Genomic DNA, 24,981 nt, shown 5'->3' with positions numbered 1-24,981 from the left:
TTGTGCAGGAAGGGGGCAGGTTGCGGCAGGTGTTGGGCGCGGAGGGGCAGTGTCCGGGGGCGGGGGTGCCCGGGGCGGGGAGCCGCGTTTGGGCGGTCGGGCACAGGGGCGTGGTGCGGAGTTCGGAACGCGCGGGTTGCGCCTTGTGGTGCGCGCGGGGGCGTTCGGGGTGACGGGGGTGTGCGGGGTGACGCGGGGGCGTTCAGGGTCCTCCGGCAGGTTCGGGCGGTGGGCGCAGAATCGTTCGGCAAGGAACGGGGGTGCTGGGGGTGCACGCCTGTGTCTGGGCCGGGAGGGCAGTCTGGGCTGAGCGTAGCGGGGCTATGAAGGAGGATGCTGTAGGTGCGCTGGGCTTGGGAGTGGCGGACGAGGGTGTCCGCGCGTGAATGGGTGAACGGAGAAAGGGATGCCCGGGGGTGTCAGGCAGGGCTGGCAGCGGGACCGAGACCTATTCCCGGGCCGCGGCGCAAGACGGAGCCCCCCGCCCGCCCCGGTCCCCCGCGGCACTCACCGGGCGGGCGCGGCCGCAGCCCCGCTCTTTGTCTCGGTGCCGGCGGCCTCGGGGATCAGGCGGGCGGCGGCGGCGGCGGCGGCTTCTCCATGGCACCCCGGGCCCCGCGCGGCGCCCCCACCTGCGGGGCGGCGGCGGCGGGCACGGCGGCCGCCCGCAGGCTGCGGCGCCCCGCGCTGCCCGCTGCAGCCCCGCGCGGGGGGCGGGCGGAGGCGGGCGCGGGGGGAGCCCGCCCCGCAGCCCCGCCGCGGCGCCGGGCCGGGGGCAGCGCTGCGGCCGGGCGGGGACCCGCCCCCGCCTCCCCGCCGCGAGGGGCCGGGCCCGGCGCTGCTGCGGCGAGCGCGGCGCGGGTCTCGCTCGGGTGGCGGGTAAGCGCCCGGCCCGCCAGGAGAGTGTCCTTCCCTGCAGGCATCCCCACTCCTGTGCGCATCCCTTAATCCGTGCGTCCTGCCCTGCGCCTGCCCCTCCGAGTTCTCGTCTTTCCCTGCGGACCATCCCTAAATGAGCGGCACTTTGACGTCGTGCCCCATGTTTTGCACTGTATTTCCACACAAACAAGCCTATCTGTATTTACCGTTAATATAGACAAGGATAAAAAGGGTGTAAGAAGGAACAGGAGATGCTAACCCAGTTTTGCAGATGGCAAACTGAGCCCCAGGGAGATGAAGATGCCTGCCTTGGGCTGCTTGGGGAATTCACGCCAGAGCTGGAAAGGAATGGCAAAGCTCTCAGATTTCAGTTCAAAGCAGTTTCCAACCATGAAACCTTACTCCCTTTTGTGCTAGTGTAAGCTATTGCTTGATGCAAAGATGTGTCAGGCAATACAGTACGCCTTTTTGAGTACCCACTTTGAATTTGGTGCTTGCAGTTACTTTGAAATATCCCTGGTTTCTACAGGAATCCTGGGCTCAACAGCCTGAGTGGAATTGAGAAATGCTTTGCTCTGGAAATACCATTCAGCCAAAAGAGGATCATTGCTGCTTGTGGAGCTGCAGAGCATCTGTGCCACTTAGTGGAGCAACTCTTGATTTTTTCAGGCAGAGAACAGGAGTAGTAAATGCACCATTAGTCACTGTGTTATGAAGTCAATGTTTTTCAGCAATTTCTCATTTAACTTCTACAGGTATGCTTTAATATGCTTTGCTTTAATAAGGAAGGATATGGTACTCACCAAACAACTTTCCAGGATGGCCCAGGATACAGAGCAAAAGGATACAGAGCAAAAGAAGGACCCCAAAAGGCTTGGGAGTTCTTAGCAGAAAGCTAATGAGCTGAAGGTTGGTTGGCATTTCATATTGTACAGGCAAAGACTGTAGTGAAACATCCACAGCAAGTGAGCAAACTCCATCAATAAGCCATATTGACTAATCTTATCTCATTCATTCATCATCATGATAGTCTGCAGGGGACAGTTATAAAGCTTGGCTATTGGTCATGTGAAAAATCCTCAGGCCAGGGAACAGCTCTGCCGTATGAAGAGCCCAGCCTTCTGGCTGATGGGGCTAACCATTAATATTTGCTGTAGCACCGTAGCTGTCAAGCCGTAGCTGCGTTCCCTCCTCATGGGAAGTATTAAGCTGCTAAGTGCATATGCCAGGTAAGGTGTAGGCTCCTCCAAGCTTTTGGCATGTTGCTATTTCAGCCTTCATCAGGACTGTATCTGGGCCTTGATCTTTTCAGGTTTCTGTGTGGATCTTTGGGAGCCCTGTAAGTGGTTTCCCAGATGAAATTAAAAAGAGATTTATCAGGAGATTTTTAGAAGTAGCTGGATGTGACTTTGGGAGACATTGACACACACTATCCAAACACAGAGTCATATCCCTATCTCATCAAGACTAAAGGAGTTTTGGGGTGGGGAAGGAGATCATTGGAGGAGTTTAAGTGGATTGCTACTAGTGAGTCATTTTCCCAGACACAATTATAAAGCTTAATTCTCTGTTGGCCAGATGTGTCTAGAAATCTATATGCTCAGGTGGAGCAGTACTATAACATTATGCTTTAATAAACATTTCCAATTTTGCATCACTGCTAATGATAGCAAGAGATGTGGGGCAGTGGAAAACTGGAACTACAGATTGAGTGGGTGGAAATTTTTGTATCACTTCAACAAATTCTTCAGTATGCCTTCCATTGCTCATGTATTATTTATTACCTTTCTTCCCATCCAACTTTAAAACTGCCCATACCTGGATTCTTCTCTGCTTCTCTTCATGAGAGCTATTTAACAACCTACTACAGCTCATTGGTAAAAGCTTTTGAGTTACTTTCAGCTTCGGTTTTCCCTCTCTTTGTTTTGTCATCTCTAAGTAATTTGCACTCTGTCCTGCTTGAGTCTATGCCTTACAAATATTTGCAAACTGTTTCTATGTCCTCTCAGAGACAAGGAACACAAACTGTCATCACAAATCAATCCCCCACAGTTGCACAGGGAGCTATCGCCTTCTGTCTCCTCCCAGTGTGTCAGACTCTCATGGTAGCCACAGCCCTGAAGTGAGTAGTGGGTTCCTGCCCAGCACTCAGCTCTGTGTTGCCTGGCAGGGTAGCTGCATGCATATTCCTGGTGCTGGTGCGTTGCCTTCCTCCTGTCTAGCTAATTTCTTTGTGTCCCCTTCTCTAGTTTTCTAGCTCTCCTAAGGCTGGATCAATACAGTTTGACTTTCCAGAACTCTTCCCTCCTCTGCCAAGTGGAATGTTAGTTGATGAATTATTTCCTCCTTGCTAAATAGCCTTTGTTTTCCAGGCTGAATCATATCTTCATCTAGTTTGCAATTTCTACTCTCTGTCTCAGGCTTTTTATACTGTTGTTGGGAGAACCCTGACCTATTGTGCAGCTACCTCAACTCTCAACATATTCCTCTTCCTTAGACTCTTCCTGGTTTTGCGCCAGAATACTCCTGCACCTTCCTGAGCCCTGTGGATAAGGAGAAAGTGACAGCCTTGGAGAGAGGAGAGTAAGGAGGCCTCTGACACAATTTTTGCTAGCATCTCCCAGGCATATTGCCCTTCTCTTCCTAGCTGCTGCTGGGACACAGGCACCAAATATGTCCCTTCCCTGCCCAGATGTTGCTCCTGCCCCTCTCCCAGGACACACCAGTGCCTCTCCATCCCAACCTTCTTTTGTCAGCTGGATGGTTTAAGCATTCATTTAAAACTTTAAGGAGGCACTTAGTCTAATGTTTTACTGATCCCCAGCGCCACGGTATCCCTGGTTCCTTCCCTCTGAACAGCCACTTGTCACATGCCATAATCCTTTGTTTACAGTCCTGCAGCCCATCCACCTGAGTGATTTTACAGCCTGCTCTGTGATAATGCTGAACATAAAGTCCCATTTGACTTTATACATTGGGCTAGCCTGATAGACAAGGTCCAAAGCCCAGCATGCCACAGTGTCAGTGTAACAACCTGACAAAAGCCAAAGTCCTGTGTGAGATTTCAGTGTTGGTTCCTTTTTTATATTTCCCACGCTTCGCCTTTGGTTTTTATCCCTCTGTGCTTCTGCTCTGCCTACAGTCCTGGCACAGCTTGCCTTTACCTTCCTCCATAGATGGCAGGATGGGCATTTGCTTTCCTCCTGCCATCACAAACTGCCTGCTGAGAGACGTGGCAAGGCATCCCTCCTCTGTTGCCCCCTGCCAGGCTGTTCTGGTGTGGTGAGTGCACAGCATCCTGAGAGACTTCAAAGAAACTGCCCAAAGCACCGTCTCCACTGCTCACAGCCCAGAGGCTTTGCCTTATGTTGTCACCCGTGCCTGACCCTCATTGGAGTCTCTAGGGAAATGGAACTTCTGTCTGGAGCAGATGCCCAGAGCAGGGAAGCAGAGAAGAGACAGGGCATGAGGAGGGAGCTGGGAATGGTGACATATGGTGGGGGGCGATGCAGAGGGCTACTGCCAGAAGAAAAATGTTTGGCAGCCGCTGGGGACAGACTTGTATTGCAAATACTATAGCTTTCACTCTAATGTAAAGCTAGAGTCTAAGGCCGGTGTGCTGGTGGAATTGTTTTTTGTGTTCATCTTGCTAGGAAACACCATGGTGTGTGCTGTCTGCTGTCTCACTGAAACCAGCCAGTCCTCAGTAATGAAAAGATTTTGTTGGTCCCTGGCTAAAGGGATCTGGAGAGAATTGTCTGTCTCTGTGTTGACGACTGGCATCAGTCTTGCTGCATGGATGCTTTCTTGGGGTCATGCTGAACAGCTCTCTATTTGGCTTTGTGCAAGTTTGGCACATCTGCAGTAGTTTTGTATTTGGGTAAACCTAGTCAGTTACCAGGGCTGTTTGAACAAAACTATGGTAGGCTGGCAGAGAAAATGAGGGGAAAAAACCTTGTCACTGCATATTTCCATGGAAACAAGTATAGATATTAGGGTAGATTTTATTTGGTTTTCAAGATATTCTGTTGTCAGTGGTGATTTCTGGAGCAATTAGAATGTTGGCATATATTGGCAGAAACCAAACCTCAGATGTCTGTTGAACCTAATGCATGCAGTTCTTCTGGTCAGGCTTGGCTTCTTTAGAGAACTCATGGGTCATGAGGGAGTTACAGAGCCCTTGCACACAGTGAATCATGGAGGATTTGGCCCCAAGGTCATAGAGCAACCTTCAGATGAGGTAAACAAATAGCTGAAATGAGTATGAGGATGCCTTTGTTATGAGTGGTCAGAATACACCACTGGAGTGATCCGAGCAGGACTACAAACTACATGTATATGAGCTACTCTCCATATACAAATAGTGCAGTGACCCAGAATAGTCTCTAATAAGCAAGTGCCATCGAATGTAAACTCAGCAGGAAGGCTACATCCTAATGCTACATAGGTTACATTTTCAAGCTGAAGCTGAAATGCAATTACATCCCATTCATTTACTTGAAAACTGTTGGTTTTGAGCAAATGATCAGTCTTGCATGCTGCTTCAGTTTCCAAGCTGCACTATTTATCCTAGCACAGCCTGGAAATCACAACATGAAGCTATTGAAGAACAGTAGGAAATGTGGCATTGCTGGTGATGCTCTTCCAGGGAAGTAAAATGTGAAGTGTAATCAAACAGAACAAACTGTCAAATTAAGACTGGAGATTTTAAATTATTTTCAGTTAAACTATTTTCATTTAAACTCAGGTGTTTATTAGCTGAATAGTAAGATTATTTCTCTTTGGTATGATTTTTACCTTCACCACTGCTTGGATTTTATCAGTTAGGTATTTTTAGAACTGCAAAAATCTCACATCACTCCTCCTTGGCCTAGTGGAAGCCACATCAGAACACAGTATTCTAGGATATAGTATTTAATGTTCCAATTTAAATATGAGCTACTTTTCCATTCCTAGATGGTACTTGGTCTTGCCTGATGGTGCTGTGCCAAGGAGCTGGCAGCCAGCAGGAAGAGATTTGCTGTTTCCTTCTGCTCTCATCTGGGAGTGATGCCCAGCAGGGAGCATGAGAGGGGTCAGGAGTTGGAAGCTGGACCTTTCCTTGTTTTGTTATCCGTACATCCATGCTTTTGGAGTGTAAAGGATGTACATGGGGCCAATGCACTCAGCCTGCACTGCTGTCTATTATGGCCTGAGGAGAAAGGCAGAGAGGTGTTAAACCCATGATACCTGTTCTTGAATTCAGGAGAGCTGGAGGACAAATATCCCACTCATGTAGGCAAAGTGAACACACATGGGCAGGGTTGCATCACTGTCCCACATTAGGTCCACAGGAGGTAGCCCAGGCCTGAGTTCCCCTGCTGTTTTAACACTGTTTAACAATGACCTGAGCTACCAATGCTGCCATGACTTTGGCCAAAGCCCCTTATGAATAATTCTGCTTAATTACAGGTGAATGTCTGCAGCTGAAACCTAGTACCCATAATGATAGGATTACATTTAAATTCCTCAAGTTATACCTATAGTTATATGCTTAGATTTTGGAGCGGATAACCTCTATTACTCTTTTACAGCATGGACAGGGATTCTGAATTCCTTAGGCATCAGGGAGCATCTGTCCAGAACCCCAGAGGCCATACCAGTTCCAGTGCAGTTCAGAACCCATCATGTGAATCGCATGTCAGCAAAACCTCCCCAAGGGGGAAACTGTTCTACCTGAAGAATGAGTAATTGCAACTGGAGACAGTGCCAAATAGATTTTTCTTTTCCATTGGGCTGATTTCTGGGAATAAAGCCAGCTGGAAGACTGCTAGAAGAAAATCTTCCTAACTGATCATATTTGCAATCAATTTTTTATGCCAGATGTTGCCTCAGAAAAAATGAAAGTCAGCAGACAGTAGTTCTAGTATGCAGCTTGAAAAGGGCTGATTTTTATATAAAGAAAAGAAAATTAAGATTTGCTGCTTTCTTGAGGTGTACAGAGTCTGTATGTAGCCAAACAATGCTACAAAAAATCATGTGGAAAGAACAGGTGAGAATCCAAGAAGTTAACAAATGTCCTGTAACAAAAACCTACTTCATAATAGAAAGACTTCTACAGCTACCCTTTATTTTGAAGAATTAGTCAAGAGATGCCTGACTTTCTTAATTTAATTTTCAGAGTTGACAGAGGACAAGCTGAGAGTAAATTGGGTTGCTTTTTGGGAAATTGTGGAACATGAAGTTGTTGGAAAGAAGGAAGGGTTGAGAACAATGAATGTTAGACAGGAACAAGTTCAGTTCTTTGCTTGTCACTTTTTTACTAAGCAAATTATATAAGTGGGTATCTATGGGATCTGTACCACCTTCTTCCATCTGTGAAGAGGAATAATAGCACCTTCCCTAAGCAGTGCATAGTCAATGTGATAATGAAGCTGAATAATAAGTACATTAGATAAACTTGGCAGTGGGAGGAATTTAAGATGGTTGGAGGGTAACTTAAATTGCTTACAGGATTTTAAGCAGTGACCCAGAATAGTCTCTAATAAGCAAGTGCCCTTGAATGTAAACAAAACAGGAAGGCTACCTGCTAATGCTACACAGTTACATTTTCAAGCTGAAGCTGAAATGCAATTACATCCCATTACAAATCCAAGGAGGTTTCTTTTGTCCTTCATCATCTTAGATCCCCTTTACCTCTTTACTGTAAGCAGCGATGCAGCTACTGTATCATTGAATGTACTAGAGGGGGTGGGATGAGGCATAGTTTACCATAGCAGTTTTGTAGAATTGGTGCTTCCTATACATGTGTATATAGGTCAGATCCTGCAGTTTCTCTCCTTAAACTAACAGGCTCACTGTACTCAGTGATTTGGGTTTTGTTGTACAATTTTTTCTTCCAGTTCTCATGCTTTTTGGCACAATGTAGGGATGAGATTCATGAGATGGTGCTAGTACTGGTCCAAGGCACTGAAGAACACCACAGTGAGGTATCTGTGTAGGGTGGCTGCTGTACAGTGTTACTGTGTCCAGGCAAATTGCTCTGCTGGGTTTTGAGTGTCATTCTCTGGGACATGGGGTGGGTGCTGATTGTACCCAAAGGAAGCAAATGCTAAGAAGGCAAATGTGATCTTCTGGTTTATTGGACAAAGTGTGTCTATTAGCAAGGGAATACACCAGTGGTTTGCAAGGTACTGAGGAGACCCTGTGCAGAACACTGTGTATTATTCCAATGTTGGGAAATCCTGCAGGCAAGACTCTGGTGTTAAAAAAGATTAAACTGAGTTTGAGACAGCAGGGCTAGTTAGGATGATCAGTGAACCAGTAAGGTAGCCTTAGGACAGGACACTAAAAGTGCTTCTATCTTTGAGCGTTTAAAATGAAATTTGAGGCAGGATGTGGCAGACCTTTAAAAATATGCAAAGGACCAGGCAATTTGCTCAGCCAGTGCCTTTCATGTATCCTGCATTTTGCTGTGCTAACCCAGGGACATGTCACAGTCACCCTCAGAAATGCTGACCCTGAAGAAGCCACTCCTGTGAAAACCAGGGTGGTTTGGTTGTTGACTTCAATCGTAGCAAGACCTACAGGAAACTCCCTTTTCCTTGCTCTGAACATTTAGCCCTTAAGTGAAGTGGAATTAATACCATTGTGCTGTGTGGCTTGAAACTAGCACAACTGGAGCAGAAGTCAATTTGCTGTATTCGAAAGAAAATTAATTAAGGCCTCATTTGTTTCCCTCAGAGAGAAAAGCTCTGGGTAGTTTCCAGGAGATGGGATTTTTTTGAGCTTCTCTGGTACAGGCCTATATGTACAGAAGAAAGTAGTGCAGCTTCAAGACCCAAATCCCTATAAACTCCAGGCTGTGAGCTGGACCTTCTTGCTCCCATGACAGCATGACAGCCCTGGTGACTGCTCCACAACTATATACTGCATTTCAAGTCATAGAAATAAAAAGGTCTCTTAATGCAGTGCATGTTTGTGGTACTCCAAGAAAGGAAATGTCATGGCATGTCAAGGATGATGCTCAGAGCCGGGTTTAGCCTTACCTGTTCTTCATCAGCAGACTGTGAACTTGAAGTGCCCTAACAAGGCAAAAGGGTGGATGGTATGCCAAGATTACTCTTTTATTCTTGTTTTTCCCATGTTGCTTTAATAGTCTTTTGGAGACGAGCTGCTCTATTTACATCTACTCTGAGTATTAATAATGAATATAATGCCCTGCTAAACACAAAAAATGTGAATGGGTTCCAGTGTATGATCTGGAAGTGTAACTGAGGGCTAGCAGGCCAGGAGATATGTGCAGAAGCAAGTAGGGGAAAAACGAAAGCAAAACAAGAGAGGTGTAATCTACAGAAGGCTAATGGGCTGTGAGGATTTTGAAAACTGATTTACTCCTGCACAAATCCCATTTCAAACAAGTTGCCAATGAATAGGTCGCAGAGGTGTTACCAGCAAGAAGGCAAAGGAGGAGCAAGAGTGTGTGTGGCTGTCATGTATGCCCAAGTGGGAGATGCTGTTTGCTAGAATGAGGCCTGGCATGCTGGCAGCTCCAAGAAAAAAAAGACATCTCTGGTGTGATGTCAGCTACCTGCTTTCCCACTGGAATCTGGACGTGGGGGTTGATGGAAACAGAAAAATGTGAGTAGTTCTCCTGCATCTTAGCAGTAAGAGCTCTCTCTGAGAAAAAAAAGTGCTTGTGAGAGAGTCCTCTGAAGCCAAAAAGTCTTTGATGACTGAGCTGGGAGCTCAGGGTGTCTGTAGCAGCCTATCCTTAGAGTGAAGCTGTCTTAGTATTTTGGTTTGCTGGCTGGGCAGCAATGGGAGGACAGAACAAATGGTGTGGAGCAAGTGCAGCACTCCCTCTTTGTCTGCTGGGGCACACAGCGCTGGGGAGAAGGAGGTCACATAGGATGGTAACATTACCAAGGATCGTGGCCAAGGATAGATTGTGTGACAGCCTGAAGTAACATTATCTCTTAGGTTATGTTTTTTCTCCGCTGATAGTGCTTAGACTGTCATGAGACCTTTTCTAGCTGAGCACTAGCATCAGAAATCATATTTCATCAGTGGCTTCTCACAGAAGTGAATTTACCTTGAAATTGGAGTCATGTTAGGTATGTGGCACCTGAACAGAGTTCAATAATTTTTGAAGTTGTATTGGGTTTCCATGGCCAAGCTTTGGTAGCAGTGGGGAGGGCTACAGGGGTGGCTGCTGTGAGAAGCTGCTAGAAGCTTCCTTCATCTTCAGCAGAGCCAGTCTCTGGTGGCTCCACAGAGAGATGTGCCTCTGATCAAGGCTAAACACCAGTTAGAAATGGTGGTAATGCCTGTCCTTGAAGATCTGCACCCCATGGAAGAGTGGGCCACACTGCAGCAGTTTGAGCAGGACTGTTGTCTGTGGGATGGACCCAGGCTGTGGCAGTTCACAGAGAGCTGTTGCTTGTGAGATGGACTCAGGCTGGAGAAGTTCATAGAGAACTGTTTCTCCTGTGGGTGGGCCCACAGTGGAATAGGGGAAGGATTCCCCTCCCTGTGCAGTGTGAGAAGCCATGAGTGATGAACTGACCATAGCCCTCATTCCCTGTCTTCCTGTGCTGCTGGGGGAGGAAGTAGAGCTCAGGAAGGAGGAAGGGGTGGAGGGAAGGTGTTTCAAAGGTTTTATTTTACTTCTTATTATCCTGCTCTAATTTTTTACTAATAAATTCAATTAATATCTCTTATTCTATCCTGTTTTTGTCCGTGCTGGTATTTGATGAGTGATCTCTCCTGGTCCTTATTGCAATTCATTAACCCTTTGTTATATTTTCTCTTTCCTGTCCAGCTACAGAGGGGAGTGACAGAGAGGCTTTGGTGGGTGCCTGGAATCCAGCCAGAGTCAACCTACTACAGAAGTCCACCATGGGAGGGAAGGAATGGGCAGATGTGTGCAGGAGGGTAAGAAGTAACATTTGTTTTCAAAAGGTTGTGAAAGGCTTTTGGCAGTTTAAATGGCAGGATACAAATTTCAAGTCTGGGATTAAAAATATGTTTATTTTATTTGATTAATCCAGTGGCAGATCTGGATCTGGAGGGCAGCCACTGTCCCTGTGGAGTCTATCAAGGTATGCAGAACAGCATGCATTTGAATCACTATCGAGATGTTTTATATTGTTGTAAAACATGTCCTCTCTAGCCCAGCTTCTACTGCCAAAAAGAACCAGGGCAAAGTGTGTGTGGGCTGTCTCACTGCCCCCATGTATGGGCTGCCCTTTTCCCCAGCCCTGTGCTAGTGAGTCTGACCAAATTCCATCTGTGTCTCTGCCAGAAAGGAGTGTATTGATGGACTAAGACTTATGTGACAGTAAAACTCTTCCGTGGAGTAAAAGCAACATCCATAACCACTGGATAAGAAATTAATTATTTAATCAGGTGGGGCCACACAAACTAAGCATGCTTTGACCTTCTGGTGGAGTTTGGCAGCTTTTATGCTTTAAAATTTCTATTACTGAAAATAAAATGTTTCAATGAATTATTTATTTTCATCTCCATTGAAGCAACTGGAAAATGAACATTAGGAAAATTGTGCTAAAATACCTGTGTTGAGACCCCAAGCTTTGTGCCTTGGGGAGAGGTGCTCTGATGGTAGCAGCTCCCAACCTTCCTTTGTTGACACATGTAATAAAGAGAAAATGTTTCACCTCCTTCTTCAGAACCTGGAGCCTGAAAAGATTGGAACCAGTCGGTCACAGGCATTTGCCTGCAAGAAGGCTGTAACTGTTCTGGGGGCAGCTGGTGGCATTTCTTCCTCTGAAGCATTGGCAGTTGGCTATTGCTGGCAACAGGATGTTGGATTAGACTGGCTGGTGGTCTGATGTAGTGTGGCACATTCAATGTAAAAGGCATTTGTTAATGTCTGTGTGATACTTTGGACATTTAAGATGGTCTGTGAATGCTGATTTCTGTGGTTCAATGGTAAACAAAAAAATAAGCACAGCCAAATTAGTGTATATGAGGCCTCAAAGGAAGAATATAGTGGTTTTTATTATGGCTTGATATAGTTATAAAGAGAAATATGTATGAATGAAGATTACAGAAACAAAGTATAGCATAGAAATAAAAGGATCTCTAAATGTTAAACAAGTGGAACTGGTTAAAGCAAAAAATGTGATGAATCAGCCCTTAGTGAGAGGTCACTTTAGTGAGAATTTGCCAGGAATTGCACCTTTCTCTGTGCATTAATGCCATGAGCAGAGGGAGTACTGTGGCAGCCTCCTCACAGCTCTTTTATTTCAGAGGTACAAAGGTTTCTTAACTTTTCCTTCAGGCCCAGGACAACTGCAGTAATTGATCAAAGCACAGCAAAACACAGGCTAATATTTTCTCTCCACGCCTTCCACCTTTGCATCTGAGATGTCACAAAAAGAACAGCTGTGTGAATCAGCAGGTTTGCATGCAGCTCTAGCTCCCACTCTTCCTTCCTGCCTTTAAGCATGTTTTCCAGATGGTGATGTACTTTTTTCCTGCTTTTTGGTGTTGAAGTGCTTACAAGGGGAGTATTTATAGGGAATGTTTTGTGATGTATCATGTTTATTTCCTACATCTGATGAAACGATGGTAAGCCATTGGTAAGCTTTAACCTGTTATGGGTTTTTACTATGAATGATCACTATACTATTGCAGAAAAATAGGTAAATTTCCCTTCATCTTTCCAGTAGAACTATATATGGTTCCTTCCCCATATAAGAGGGAAGGCAGCTCATTCTCCACAGCAAAATATGAGTAATGTAGCAGATCCACAGAAGGTAGGTGTTAGTTCAAGCAATAGAAAGGAAAGCAAATCAAGGAATCCTTCCTTGATTCCCTGAAAGCACTTTTGGATACAGGAGTGTTGTCTTGGGAGCAGCCGTAAAAATCAGATGAAGAGAGAGGAGGTGGCAAGGTGTAAGCATCCCCCTACACCTGTATGCACTAAACCCCTGCGAGCATGAGCGCGACCTCCTGCAACAACCCAGCCTCGGACCTTTCAGCCAGCAGTCTGGCTCTGCTGGGGCTGCACAGCAGGACGGACCCAGCCGTGCCTTGTGCTACCGCACACTGTCACCAGCGGAGTGCCCAAGGGTGTGCCAGGGCAAGGAACGGGCTGGCAGGAGTGTGCCTGCTGCAAGAGCATTGGCATGGCTTCTGTGCCGCTGTGGCAAGTTCGCAGTATTGTGCCCGTGGCTGTCTCCGCACTGCCCGAGCTCTGCGGTAGCTCCGCAGCCGCGACAAACCAAGGGACACCCTCACCATGGGCTGCCGCCGCGGCCCGCCCAGAAGGGGCTGGCAGCGCAAGGAAGCGGCCGGGGCTGTGCAATACCGCTCTCCCCCGCTGCTGCGGAGCCGCTTCTGCTCCGGCAGAAGGCCGGAGAGGGCTCCAGCTCCGCTCACAGCCGTTGTTCCCCGGTGCCGTGCCGAGAGCGAGCGCCACGTGTCCGTGCAGCCGCACGCCGCCCCGCGGAGAGGCGAGGAGGCTCGCAGGGCTCCCGCCTGCTCCCAACAGCGGCCGTCGCCGGATGCAACGGGACGCCGCTCCGGCCCGTCCCTCAACGGGGAGGGGGCTGCCGGTCCCCGGGCCGCGCTCCGCCCTCCGCGGGCCGCGCCGCAGCGCCCCCCTCCGGCCGCGCCCCTTCGCGCGGTTCCTTTAAGGGCTGCCCCGCCCCGCCCCGCCCGCGCGCCGCTGGGCCCAGCTCGCGGGGCGGGGCCTGGCGCGCGGCGGCGGCCGGGGCGTTGGGCGGGCGAGACGCCGGGGCGGCCGGGGCGCGCGGCCGCCGACCTGCAGCGCCAGCGGCACCGCCGCCCCAGCCCGCCCGCCGAGCCCGCCCGCCCGGTGAGCACCGCCGCCGCCGCGAGGGGAGGGCGCGCAGCCGAGGGGCCGCCGGGGCGCGGGGCGGGGGCAGGGGCAGGGGCAGCGGTCTGGTTGCGGCGGGGCGCTGAGCCGGGCCCGCCGCCGAGGAGCGGGGAGCGTGTGCTGGGCGGGGGCCGGGAGCCGGAAGGTGTCGGCGGCGCTGCCCCGGTGGCCCGCGCGGGGAGCCCTGCCCGGGTGCGGCCCCGCACGGAGCTCGCGGCGCTCGGGGCTGCGGCGGGAGCCCTTCCCCGCCCGGCTGCCCGGCCGCCTGCCTTACATAATGTCACCTGTGGTACCTGCGGCTCCCTCGTGTCACAGCGGCGGGTGGTCGGTGGTGACGGCAGAGCTGGGCTTTCTCTGAGGTCAGCGGTCTTAAAGTGTATGTGTCTTCGGGCGTGAGGATTCGCTTGGTGCGGGATGAACCTCTAGGATTTAAACCCCCTAAGTAACAGCGGATAAGCGTTCGCCGCGGTCTTCGCTTTTTCCTTTCGTAGAGCTTTTAGGTGCGTGGGGAAACACGGGGAAAGTGGTGTCCGAGATGAAGGTGGTAGTGGAGGCACTGCTGTAGACAATTCAACGTGAGAAACTTTGCGTTTGTTAGGTTTTCATCTTTGCTTTCTTCTTTATGGTGCTTTAACACTGCCCAGAGGTCAGAGCTTCCCTAGCAGCTGCCTTCACGCTTGTGCAGTGCTTAGGCTGAGCCTCTGCTTGTGTGTGTAAGAAATCTATGGTAAATCCCCTGCGAAGACCTGGAACTCAGAAATAGCCGTGCTGGGCTTCTCAGAACCGACAAGCAATAATTGTTCTAAGTATCCCTAAAATTGGGTAAAGGATGAAAAAATACCATAATAAATTGTTTTTATTTCTAATATACGAATGGAAATAGTGATACAGTTTCTCAGCTTTGTAGTGTTCTTTTAAATAGATTAATGCAAATACAGTAGTTTCAAGTGGGCGTATTCTCAAGGGGGTTACGTTATTGTGGGGGATAGACGTGATCTCAGTGTAGTTACAGTAACACAGATTTTGTTGGGTGAAAAGAAATGAGAGGAAGTAAATATATAAATTAAAAATATTCTGAAGTAGTTAGGAGCTAAACTAAGTCGATGGGCAGAGAGGATCTTGCACTTGTCTGTTTGCGCTTCCTATTGGCTTTTTGTGCGTGTTCCCATAAAAGCTATTATGTAATGGTGCTTCTCTTGGCAGGAATCTATTGTCACCGTAATTCCTGAGGTTTCTGGAGCAATGCATCTTGTTCAGAAGAGTCGTGGTCAGAACAATGGGAAGAAAAGTTCTTAAGAGGCGGTGTTTAACCTCTTTAATTTTTCATGCAGTAGGACTAAGCTCAAGACATCTGGATCTTTTCCAGAGTATCTTTGCTGTCCTCTGTTGTTCAGCTTGTCTTTCTCTTCTCCTAGGCTGCGCTATAGCTGTCGGGCACCAGCTAGCTGCTTACATCTGCATCAGAGCTGGGAAAACACTGACTCTCTCCTTTAATAATATTTGTTATGCTTCTCTTTCTAGTGTTTTTTTTTTCTTTTCCCTTCTGAACAGATGCAAAAGTGATATAGTTAAAGCACTTAACTGTTGCTTAGACGAGAAAAAACTTGAGATAATGGAGAAAGGGAACTCTCCCAGTTCTCATCTCTAGTTTGAACTTGTCTGTATACATCAAAGGGAGGCAAAATGCCTAAGCAGAGAAGGAATTTACATATTAAATGCAAGTGCTCTAAGGATCAGTGCTCTCTGTGGTGTCTGTAGTTTATTGTTGATTTCATGCACCTCCTCTTCAGGTGTCTGCCATAAATCTCTGCAAGTCTGCCTCCTTTTCTTCTTTTCATGACATGCTTTTTTGGGGGATATATTTTGATGAAGAGAGAAAAATTTTTTCTAGTAGTGTAATCTGGTGGCCAGTTGTGGCACTGGCAGCTTTACAGATCATACTTTTGTCATTGTAACTTTCATGTTGTTTTTGGTAGTAATTCTCTAAGCAAAACTTTGAGAAAGAACTAGTTTTCCTTTTCTTGTTTGCAGTTTCATCTTCCCTCTTACATTGGCTTGTCCTGTTATTTATATGAGTGTTTTATGGATCACTAGAAAAGACAGTGCCATCTGAAAGTAGGAAAGTATGTTTCTTTAAGGGCCACTGAGTGAAGGATGTGCTTGAAAGATCTGCAACTTAATCTAACTAGATTTTAAAATCGAAGGTCACTGTAGAATGAAGTACCACGTGATAAGGGAGCCATAACCTCCTCTTAGACAAGTTACTGTCAAAACCCAGGTGCCCCCATATCCTCTTTAAAGGCAGATTATTCTCTGAAGTATGGGTCTGGGAAAGTACTAATCTCGAGGCAGAAATTTCCCAACCACAAGTGTAGCAGAGACTTTGGCTCTGTCCCCTTCTCTCTCTGTTTGTCATGCAAATTGACCACCTGCAGAATTTGAGGAGGACTCAATGTCCTTGAGTTGTGCAGTGCTCCGTGTCTCTGCTAAAACAGTTTCCACACAGTTATCAGCAGTTTATATTTAGTGCAGCCTGTGAAGGTGGACTGAAATGGCTGCTTGAGCACAGCTGCCTGGGCAGTCAGCAAGTAATGGTAACTGGAGTCACTAAATGTGCGTCCTGCGTGCAGTGTAGTGGTTTTGATGGAATTCATTCTGTCTTGGGGTCAGAGTTGTTTTCTGATGCTTTGCTCCTGCCTCGAGAATTGTTACAACTCTCAGTGAGAGCAGCCTGCAATGGTCTTAACAACCTCAGCTGTGCAACATCCTAACCACAGATTTGGGTTTCTGTGACTGTTCCTGTTGCGTCACTTCTGCTTTTTATCGCTGTACTTGCTCACACCACAGCTGCCTACTGCTCTACTGCCCAAGTACACCTCTTGCTTGTTCTGCTTTTGTGAGCAAACGGATGTAAGTTGCTGGCCTCTGTCAGTCCAGGCAGGCTGGATGCTGCACTCAGGGTCTGTGTCAGGCCACTGCTGTTGTATTTTTTTCCCTTTTAAAAGTTGCATCTCTTTTTGCTTGCCTGAGATACCTCCAGAGAAGCCTATTATCTATGAATAACTGCATGAAAGGACAGTAGCTTGGAAGCCTTGCTGCAGAGTTTCCTGGACTGTGTCCTTTTGTGCACTCTGCTTGGCACAGACACTCCCTGCAGCTCCTCTGCCCTCTGAGCCACTTGTTGGCTGCTGTAACCAGCTGATCCCAGCTGATCAGGCTTAGCTGGGAGAGGCATCTTTCACTGGCAGGCTTGGTCCCACAACCTGTTTGCCTGAAAGACGTGGAAGGAGGGAGGAGAGGCAGCAGGGATTGAATTCTGCTTTAGGGATATATAAATATAAACATGAGGGCATTTCCTAGAACAGGGAAAGGGAAAAATTAACCCATATATAGCAAAAGTATTGTGGTATTACTTACAGTAGATTTCTTTTGCCAAAATACAGTAATCTGTAATTATGTCTAGTTTTCATGACAAGTGTCATGGCCTTAGAAATGCCATCATACATGTTTAATCTCTTGTCATTAAGTTACTCTGGGTACAAATAGAATTATTTCAGATGTAACAATTTAACTTCCAACACAGTGTTGTAGTTGGGAGCAGATAGATTACTCCAGTGAAGCACTCTGTCTTTTTAAGCCCATCTGTATAATTCATCTGGCTTTGCTGGTCTGTAGTTAATGTAGATGGTATTTTCCCTGACTCTGCTAGAAGTCTTGTTTATGCAGCTGCAAAAATTGATTTTACCTTTAATCAGTAGAAATACTTCCTATAAATGTCAGGAAGTGAGCTTTTGTATGTACCAGAAAAAGTTTTCATCTGCCATTTGTATGTTGGCTGTTTTGTTACCGAACAGTGGTAGCTACTGCTCTCTCACAGGAAGCTTAGTGCTCTCACATGGCTTACTACATGATGCAGTCTGGAAAGTCTGTTTTCAGACCAAGCATAATGATGCTAATAAGAGACCAGGGAAAGCCTGGCCTATTGTTTGCTTGCTTATTTATTTATTTTAAATATTTGTGTGTAGTAATTCAAGACAGTTTTTTGAAGAAGCTCATATTGAAGAGCTGCAGAGCCAGGAGTTAGAAGTGTAACACCCCTACTGTTTTCCCACTGTCTCAGTTGTCCCCCCAGTTTCTGTCTTTCCCTGTGTGTTGAACAGTGGGCATGCTCCAAAAGTGGAGCATACATGGACAACTTTGCAGCACAAGGGATCTCTGTGTCTCATGTCACTCTGGCAATTCCCTGAGGGGAGCTGCTAGCCTGGCAACGAGCCCACCAGCAGTAAAGTAAATTGGCTTCCTGGTATAAGTGAGTGTTGAATGGAATGGGTTGGTCATCACTGCTGTGGTAACCTTGTAAGAAGGCAAAGTACAGCTTTTGGAGCTGGTTTAGCAGAGTCAAGGGAAATTGGCTACTGGAATCACTTTCATGTGGTAAATAAAACACCACGTCCTATTTGTGCTACAGAATAGAATGGCTTTAATTCTTACAGTGTACACTTGCCATAGGAGTAACTTCCTTGTTGGCAATTGAACTTTGTAGGGCTGAAATGTGCATCATTTTAACCTCATGCTCAGAAGTGAACCAGCTTCAATACCGTGTCTCTGTTCATAGCTCCCTTAGCTTACACTTCAGAAGTGCCAGGACCACTTGGAAAACTTCAAAGCCATTTACATTTTTCCTTAACTAATTTTCCTCACAGTTTATAATATTGCTGTGCTTCACTGCAGTTCCTGTTTTTTCCTTGCATTGATTTAATGGGATTTTGTAATAAAATGAGTGGGATTTGCAAGAATTTCTGATCAAAACCAAGTTTACAGCCTGTTTCTACAGATAGAAAATAAGTTATGTTGGTATGTTAGATCTCTTTCTGCAGGACCTTTAAGGGTACACAAATTTTAAGAGGGAAACCCTGCTGATTAATTGCTCTTTAAAAAATCAGCAAGCAAACCAAAACCAAACAACATCCTTCCCAATCCCCCAATTCCTGTAAATGAGCTTGACAGTGGTGTTAAAGGCTGCTTGTTTTGAAAGGAGCTGTATGTGTAGTGTTAAACCTATAGGTTAGTGAAATGCTTGAATGTCTTCAACCAATTTATGCTCTTTGGGTTTTCTTTTCTCTGTAAATAACTTCTTAAAAGTCTTCAAGGACAATATATTAGAGCAGCCCCCACTAATACAGTTTTATGGGGGGGATGTGTTAGAATCCCCTTTGGGTATTGGAGCCCATTTGTGCTGACCACTCTCAAAAGGCATTTTATTTGTTAGACCCAGTAAGGTGCTCTAATGTTGATTAAAACACCTCCCCCCACCTCTCCTTTAAAGGAAAGTGCACACTGGGTATGTATTGCTCTCTAATGAGCCGAAAGCCAGCTGATGTTCAGTGAAGACAGCAGTAAGTTATCATTCTCTCCTGTGTATGGATTCATTGTATTTAAAAGCTAAGACAGAAACTGCCTCTAAAATACCCTGTATAGGTTGTCCTTTGGTGTTGATACGCAGACTGAGGAGAATCTCTTCTGTGCCAAAACACCAGCCTGGGAGGGTGATTGACATATCTGCTTTTCAAGAGAAGTGTCAGAATTGCAGAGCATTGCTCAGAGGGTATGAAAGCTTCACTTCTCCATCTGCTGCCGCATATGCCACTGGCGAGCCAGTGGCCATATGTGCGATCATCCTGAAAGCTTTCAAGCCAGCTTCTCTCTGAGGGCCCCTCACTCCTTTTCAGAGTCCAAAAAGGGCATGCTGCTTGCTTCAGGAAAGGGAGGGTCCTGTTTTCCCCTAAGGAAAACTGAGTAGTCTATCTTTATAAGCTAAAGCACTATTGCAAAGAGCTGCATGATCCTGAAATGCTGCGGACTCATTCTGTGATGTGCAGCAAAAGTGTGCTGGAGACTCATTGCAAGCTTTGCCCTGGTATATAAGTAGACTACAAAACCATACAAACTTACTAACAGAGATTAATTAAAAATAATATCATGGGTACGGGGAGGAAGGTTGTAAGATCAGGGTTTGTGTCTTTTCGTAAGCGTATCAGAGATGTGAGGAGCAGTTTGCTAGGTTTACTTTTCATTTCATTAGCTGTGAGAACCTTCATCTCAAGTCTGTTTGTGGTTTCCTGTCTTGCAGGGCTTGCACACTTCTGTGACTTAAAAAGCTGACATTTAAATGTGACAATGAAATGTTTAGCAACAAAGGAGATCTTTAAGCAGGCTAGACAAAAATTCCTTTCAGCTGCATAGCTTTTGCTCTCACTTGGATGACCAGTTTTCCCAGTTCTCTGTTGTTGTGCTTCCCAAAGTGGAGAAGGTTTGCCTTATTAGTAGCCATCTTTTTAAGTATTGGAATTTTTAGTAGTAATGCTGAATAAAAAGGGTGTATATAGTGATGGGATAATGAAACATACCTGTGAATTTTGGCACTGTAGAAATAAATTCATGTTATGCTTATCTGGGAAGTGTGCAGGATTTGCAGTCACTGAAAGTGCATGTGTGTATCTGATGGCTGGACTTGATGTAGTTTAAGTATGTGTATTTTGAGTAACTTTTGGGAAGTTTCTGTGCTGCTGAAAAAAAACCCATCAAGCAAGCTTGAGTGCTGCTGAAAAATGTTCTTGGTAATGTTCTGCTACACTTGAAACAGTTCTCTTCTTGTCCTTGAGATTTTTAAATGGAATGTGTGAGGATAGTTTGCATATTCTTTTGAGTAACTTGTGCAGTACATCTCAGACCCAGATCTGAATTTTGTGAGTAACATCTGTACCAGAAGCATAGCTGTATGCCTGTGTCCTAAAAACATAATAGAACTACTTCAAACCCCTCAAGCCTCCTGCTCTTTTATGTGACAGAGTGCCATTCTTAGTACTTACAGGGCTAATACCTACTTTTTTTTGTGCAGTTCTAGGTGTGTGAATCAACCTATCATCACTGAATCTTCAGTTTAATCTGGCTAACTTGACAACCGTTGTATCCGGCCTGTGTCAATACCAGGTAAGATGAAAGCCGATGCTGTTACTTTGTTTTTCCTGAGTTTTTGCTTTTAAAACCTGCATTTTGTCCAAATGCCATGACGCTTCTGTAGCAGAAGCGCTGCCTTCCATGTTCTCATCCTGCAGTGAGACAGCCACTTGTGTTAGCATCTCTAGCTTTTGAAATAGGAAGTATTCTAAAATGTTCTTAGACTCCTTTGTTCATGACTTCTCTGTAGCCATGCTTTAGCTTTTTTCTTTACTCCTCTGTTAACCTGTTTTTTGTGGTGTTCAGATATCACAAGCTGTGGGTTTTTTTCCTTGTATTCTTCACTCCTGTACCACTCCCTGGTTTTGCTGAAGAAACTACTGAAGTCCTTCCTGCCTTCCAGAGTTAAGCATGCATGATAAGTCACCTGTGCTATATGACCTTTACTCTTGAATAAAAAATAGGTTTTGTTTTGATTTGAATTTTTCCCCTACCTGCTCCCAAATGTTACCTTTGAAAACTTATCGCAGAAGGATCTTACTTGTGTATTGTATATTTGATGTTTTAGTTGTAAAAAGCTACCCAGATATGTCTTTCAGAGAATTAAATTATAAAGCTGTTATTTGGACCTCATCCTTTTATCCCCCTTTAGAGAAGGGGTGTAGATTTCAGGGGGGTGAAGTGGGGAGGAAATCCCTTAAATGCTTTCAAGCAGGTTATTATCCAGCACTCTAGGGGAGTCCTAGGGCAGACAAACTAATGTGAGCCTTTGTTCTGATGCTAATCAAGATAGGGATAATTCTTCTGACTACACCCTCTTCCCCTCAGAACCCTCTAGCATTGATAAGGCATTAAGCTCCTTTGCTACCTCTCTTTTTTCTGTGCCTGACTGATGTCCTTGTTTTCTGTAACTGCTACCTTGAGTGCAAAATTTCATGTTTTAAGAAGGCCTCAATAGGAATGTTTACTTAAATATTACGAGATTTTTTTGGGTACTCTTGGGTGGTACTTGTACACTTCAGTTTAATATATATCTTGATGGCTCTGTGTGTGTTTATTTTTTAAATCATTAAGTAAAAAATTCCAACTCTGTTGATGCAAGACACAGTGGATTGAATGCAGTGGTATCTTTTGCTGCATGCTGGGGACATGTAACTCAAATTTAGAAGGTATTTTTCATTCTGTCTCTTCTTGGCCAAAGCAAACAAGTGGTGTTTCTCAGATGCTTTCAAGGATTTCTTAAGAGACTAACTTCTCATCCCTAGTCCAAAGAGCTCTGTAAATTTTCTAGAGTGAATGTGTGTGCAGCCTAGGTAATGTTTTGGTTAATGTCAGTAATCTGCTCTCAGCCTAAACATAATCTGCATAGCATCAGAGATAAGCTTGAAACCTAAGTATATAGTGCAATATGACTGCCTGTGATGTAACACAGAATATAGTGCCTCTTCACCATATCTTATTTGTGACAATAGGGAAAGGATGGTGGTGAAAATATGGTTGTCTCGTGTGAAATGCTTGCATCAGACAGAGCTGTTAAAAAATGTCATGCAGATCAAGAAGAGGGAAGAAGTGTTCAGGGTTATCCTCTTTAGCCTTTCCTTGGCAGTAAGAAGCTGATGAGAAGCTCATCCTTGTGCTGCTAAAAGCAGGTCTGCTAATATAGCAGGTAGTGATAGTGGGCTCTCTGAGGATCGATGGTGGCAATCCTCCATGGATAATCTGTGCTGGATCTGGCTGGGCTGGCCTTCGGGTGAATTTGTGAGGGAGTTTGCAGTCTTTTGCTAGGGGATGTTCCCTCCACAGGGTGGTTTGAGACCCTTTTTGGTATCAGTACAGAACAGATGGATGGGAAGGATTTAAACAAGTTAAGATCTTCTCTAGAAGATAGAGATTACCTTTGTGTGCACAGGTAGCATGAGCATATTGGTGCAATGCTATCATGTTTCATTTTGGTGGAGTCTTAATGCAGAATTGAAGTCCTGCAGTGATGGTGTAAAAATCTGATTTCTTTGCCAACTGCCCAATTTTGCCTGTGTAGACATGGAATATCTAGATAAGTTGAGCGAAAAAGCATGTGTGAAAAGGTAATGGGGCAGAGGGAGAAAGATGCTCAACTGAGGTGACTGACTTGAAGTGACTATGCACAGATGCAGGGTTTACATTTCAAAGTCATGCAGCCTGGCTCCTTGATGCAAACCTGCATGGAAACATTAGCTGTGGGAAGGGGTTTATCAGCACTTCTAAACAATTTTGTTTTTTAAGGTTGATTCTGCTGACAATATCCTGAAGAGACATCACGACCAGATGTGGTACATTTTACCTGGGTAAAATTCTGGGCTAGGTGTAACTGCCTTTGCCTAGTGCTATTAACCCAGCAACTGTTAAATCCCAGGAAATGCTCATTTTCAGGGTGATTGCTTTTACAGCCTGAAAATAAAACCTGGAAGATGTATGTGGTGTTGATTTTATTTTTTCTTTACCCTTGATTTGCATTTGCAGGGCATTTCCTGCAAATGAGTGCCCTGTACTTAGTTATTCATATTCTATCACTTTTCAACATCCTGCTCATCTTTTGTGATTTGAAACAAAGTAAGTTGATCTCTGTTAGCTTGGTAAACATAGCTACCTGTGCCCAGTGTGTTCCACCATCTCCAGCTGGGCATCTTACAGATGATGTGCATGCTGCAGGCTTTCCAGGCATTGTTCCAGACAAGCCTTGCTGAATTGAAGATGTGTGATCAGATTTATTTTTACTGTCTGATGTACTTGGTGTCAAGCAACCATACTTGCTAAAGCAAGCTGGTATTTTATAGTCCTCTTGTGCTGTGCATTAATTGCTGCATAACTGATTCTTTCTTTGTCAAGCATACATTGATTTTGTGGGTTTTATGCCAGCGTTGATTGTGGGGGTTTTTATACCATTTGTTTAACAGTCTCCAAGTACATAGGGAAATTTTGCACCCTTTTTCTACTTAAAGTAGTACTTGTAGCTGTTGAGAGGTAGTCAGCTTAGAAAACACAGTGCTGTGTCTTAACAAGGGCTTGTGTATATCCTAAACTCTGAAGATACAGCCAGGCACTGTCAGGGTGCTCAGAGAAGTTAAAGGCAACACTTTCTTCCCTTTTAGCAGCTCACACAGACTGTTCAAGTTGCTTAATTCCCCTAAGTGCTGAATTTTATAGGATGGATACAATAACAGAGGTGTTTGTTTGTTTGTTTGTTTTTTTTTTTGTTGTTGTTTGTTTGGTTTGGTTTGGTTTTTTTGTCTTCCATGCCACAAAGATCAATATTAAATGTAAAATCAGCAAATTTTATCTACATGTTTTTTCCTCTAGGACTCACAATTACTTTAGTCTTTCTTGTCGTTGAGTTCTGCTTGGCTATGGAGCCAAAAATGTTATACGTGATGATGGCAGAATTCCCTCTAAGTGTAGAAGGCAGCCTGTTTTTCAAATTGAAAAAAAAAGATTTTAAATGTAGATGAGGTTCAGGAGGGCAGTGAGATATTCGAAGGAAGCTTTTTGAAGCTGGTTTAATACTTTAGTATACTGAGATTATCCCATGAGTTCAGTAGAGTTACTTCAGAGTTGCACCATGAAGGTGATTGCTGTTATCCTCTCACCTGATGTTGAAAAGACTATTGCAGAGATCCTCTCCTCTTTTGGGCAAGGGAAGTACAACAAGAACATTGCACCCAGAGTGTGTGGAGTGCCTTAAGGATTGTGACTCTGTGCCTGCTAGCCAGGAATTGGATCCTGAGAAAGCTATTTGACTTGCACTGTCTGTGAGAACAGACTGATAGCTCTGGAGGTGAGGCTCTGTTAGTGTCTCAGGAAAAACCCGTGAGGTTAGGGAATTTGATTAGTGTAGGCAGTATTAATGCAAGCTTTGTATAGTGCCATGAATGTTGTATAGCTGCTGCCTGGCTTCTCTGCGAGCTTCCTGCCTTTCAAAGCATCTGCAGGAAATGGCACAGTAAGTTAGATGAGCTTGTTTTGATCACTTGTGGATTTTTGCACATCTATATGTGTGCAATTTTTGAGGGTAGATCAGTTTCCTCAGTATACATCTGTCTGTAATCAAGGTGTAATCTACAGTATGCTAGGCAGTACTCCCAAGTGAGAACACAAATCCCAGTCAAAGGCCAGTAACATGTGATGGAGGAAGGTAAGGGGGATAAAAAGGCACGTAAAAATGTAACTAAAACTGAAATAGCTTGTTTCTTTTATGTGACCTTACTCTTAAGATGTCGGTGATATGAATACATTTGGGAAGACAAACCTTGCAACAATCCACC

The 24,981-nt window shown here is 45.5% G+C and overlaps 1 protein-coding gene across 8 annotated transcripts in view; it reads left to right on the top strand.

The window, feature by feature from the left end:
* Positions 1 to 13,646: 13,646 nt before the first annotated feature.
* The window catches only part of SUSD6 (sushi domain containing 6), an 80,652-nt gene continuing 69,317 nt past the window's right edge, over positions 13,647 to 24,981 (top strand). For 2 of the 8 annotated variants that reach the window (XM_059849684.1, XM_059849681.1), the window contains exons 1-2: positions 13,908 to 14,102; positions 20,625 to 20,716. The gene's annotated coding sequence lies outside the window, so the exon portion shown is untranslated. Of the gene's footprint in view, positions 13,706 to 13,907; positions 14,103 to 14,207; positions 14,227 to 20,624; positions 20,717 to 24,981 lie in introns of those variants that run through there. The other 6 variants (XM_059849678.1, XM_059849683.1, XM_059849682.1 and 3 more) reach the window with 6 other exon arrangements.

The sequence above is a fragment of the Haemorhous mexicanus genome, chromosome 6, assembly GCF_027477595.1.
Source record: "Haemorhous mexicanus isolate bHaeMex1 chromosome 6, bHaeMex1.pri, whole genome shotgun sequence".
Taxonomy (NCBI): Eukaryota; Metazoa; Chordata; class Aves; order Passeriformes; family Fringillidae; genus Haemorhous; species Haemorhous mexicanus.
The sequence above is the reverse complement of the archived record's forward strand: the minus strand, read 5'-3'. Positions and strand labels throughout refer to the sequence as shown.